We start from the raw sequence: 3286 nt of genomic DNA on the forward strand, positions 1-3286 counted from the left end.
AGATCAGACATCAAAAAAAAAAAAAAAAAGCAAACAAAGGTGTGTTGCTATCAGTTCCAAATATCAACGGGAAGAAATTAAAGGGTCACACCAGATAATGTGATCACAGAAACTCCAGGGTCTCTGGCTGCTGCTGCTAAGTCGCTTCAGTCATGTCCAACTCTGTGCGACCCCATAGACGGCAGCCCACCAGACTCCCCCGTCCCTGGGATTCTCCAGGCAAGAACACTGGAGTGGGTTGCCATTTCCTTCTCCAATGCATGAAAGTGAAAAGTGAAAGTGAAGTCGCTCAGTCGTGTCCAACTCCTAGCGACCCCGTGGACTGCAGCCTACCAGACTCCTCCGTCCATGGGATTTTTCCAGGCAAGAGTACTGGAGTGACCTGCCATTGCCTTCTCCAAAGGTCTCTGGAGTCTGCGGAAAAAAACTTAGAGGTCACCAAGTGTTCCTAATTAAAGAAGACCCCCAGTGCCTCCCTCGTTGACTGAATGCCTCTCTAATGTGGGGTTCAGACTACATTCCTCATCTGTCACGTTGGTTATGTTTCAAGTGAGTGACCCAAGTGAGTGAGTTTTCCTAATAGATTTTTACTTTGTCTCTGAGACCTTTTCTTCATGTAAGAATTGGTGAGCGCTGGGTCAGTCATTTAGACATTAACACATGAATATTCATAAACAGGATCTGTTTTAGTGTTCCCAAACTCTGCTTCATGAATAATTCACATGTTTGACAGCAACCTATGTTATTCAATTTATTTAAAGACTACAATCAATATAGCACACTGCTCTAAAACATAGCAACCAGTCCTTTAACTGGAGTGTGCTTTACAATTTCTTTCCAGTTATTTCTCCATCACACTGAACCACAAATATAGGGTAATTACTAATAATTCTATCTCCATTTGCATGTCACCACAATCAACATATTGATTGCTTTTTGATGATAATAAATGGTTGGTTAAATTGAAGGTTTGCGATTAAGAACGTTAAGCTCTGATATTTATTTAATTCAGCTGCACCAATTTAGGTTCTACATGGTAATTTCATAAAAAGCCATTGAGAATCAAAGTAGTTATTTGAATCAAGTTATAAAGAGAGCTCGGTTTCCCCAGGAGAATCTGGCATTTGAGTAAATTACACCAACTAGGGGTTTGGTTTTGCCTCTCAGAGCATACAAAACACTTCAAGATTATGCTTATTCTGATATGTAAATAGAATGGAGGAAAACTTAGGAAATTTCTTAGGTTAATTTCTTATTTGAGGATTTAAAAAAGTAAGCCTCAGAGAAGGACTAAATAGAAACTAAATGAAACTTGCTCTAGGCATAAACAAGATCTTTGACTGGGTAAAGACAAAACAAGAATTATAGGAGAAATATGATAGACTAGTCACTCTGGTAGAGAATTCGAGAGGTTAGCAAGATTTTGGCTTACAGCCAGGAAACCCATTTCAAAGGAATGAAAATCCACAGTGTTTTATGAGATTCCTTCAGGAGGAGGCACCAAATTTTTGTATAAATCCAGCTTGGTGATTAACAAAATCAGCCCAAACTAGAATGATCAGTGTTAGGAAATTCTTAGTGACATCATTCAGAGTACACTGCCATCTCACTTCCTCTTCTTCTCTTTGAATGGCCAGCTTTCAACACCTTCCTCATTTATTCATTTAAGAAATACAATAAGTTCTGATGAGACTTTGTCTCTCTCTCTAGCAACCAGGGATATGATGAAGTTATTCAGAACCAGCTTTCTTGCGTACTTTCTTAATTTGAAGGCATACAGTTCCTATTGTCATGTTTCTGAAATCAAGATGTATGATTAATATAGTCTTTCTTTCTCTTCCCTAAAGAAAAAAAAACTATTATTAATTGCATAATCTCATAGTTCATAATGTCTTAGACAGAAACCATGATAATATCATTGCTCATGGGTTCATGTAGACCAGAGCTTCCTTGGAAATATGTAATCTGTCTGGACCATGCCTGACATTTGATAGAAACCCAAGTCTTTCCTATTCATAAAGTTACTGTGGGAACTAAGGTTTCCAGATACCATACTTTTAGTGCATCATGTCAACACTGGACACCACTCCAGATGAAACTTCTTTGTCATCTCTCAACTCTTAAACTGTCTGCCCCAGAGTATTTTGTTTTCCCTTTCTCTTGCCTCAACCACTGTTTTTCCTTCCTCTCCTAAATCTACCCATCACGCTCTTGGGAAACCCTATTTCTTATATATGGACTGTACTGGATTTTTCAACATCACAAAGTATTCCCTAGATCTCCTGGCCTAAACTGAAACTCAGACTTTCCCAAAGGAAACTGCTTGCCCTGCCACCCTCTGAATATTTGCTCTTACTCTTCCATGCATGATGTACCCTGAGGTCAAGAGATTAGCTTGACAGCATCCTCCATAAACAATGATGCATTCAGGCCATTGTTTCTCCGTCCTCTTTTCCTTTAAGGCCCATAACCTGGTTTTACTCTCCTCTGACTTTTCACTCCCTCTTTCCCCATTTATCATCACCAATGGTTGCTTCAATGTCCCACGTGAAAGACCCATTCAGCACTTCAATGTCTTATTTCTTTACCTACTCAATTCCACATACCATCACCTTCAGTTACTTCAACTGATACATCTTAGACCTCACCACCTCTTAAAATGATTCCACCTCTAAAATTTTCAAACATTCCCATTGACCGGATCATAATCTCCTACCCTTACATTTCTCCCACTTTGTCCCACTGTCCTTGTCTTTCTTGTTTCTTCATCTTCTCTGCATTTCATTTCTATCTAATCTAGACCCCATGCTCAGTTGATAAGTCATGTCCAACTCTTTGCCACCCCATGCACTGTAGCCTGCCAGGCTCCTCTGTCAGCAAGATTTTCCAGGCAAGAATACTAGAGTGGGTTGCCATTTCCTTCTCCACTCTAGACCCCATAGTCCATCACTTCTACCACTGTCTATCCAGTTTCCTCCATTGCCTTCCTCTTTTGCTCTTCCACCACATATGCCCAGCAAATGCCAAACCTGGAGAATGCAATCACCTGCCTTCTGTGCCCCATATCTAATCCATGGGCACCATTAGGGGGAAACAACCAAAAAAAGTTGTTTCCCAACTTTAAAAAAATGAACCCATTCTGAACTACATATATACCCTGACTTATTTTCTCCTTTTCATGGATAAGACTCTACAAAGAGATGTCTGTACTCAATATTTCTTCTTCCTTTTGTTGTTCAGCCACTCAGTCATGTTCAACTCTTTGCAGCCCCAGGGACTGCAGCAC

The sequence above is a fragment of the Oryx dammah genome, unplaced genomic scaffold, assembly GCF_014754425.2.
Source record: "Oryx dammah isolate SB20612 unplaced genomic scaffold, SCBI_Odam_1.1 HiC_scaffold_20, whole genome shotgun sequence".
Taxonomy (NCBI): Eukaryota; Metazoa; Chordata; class Mammalia; order Artiodactyla; family Bovidae; genus Oryx; species Oryx dammah.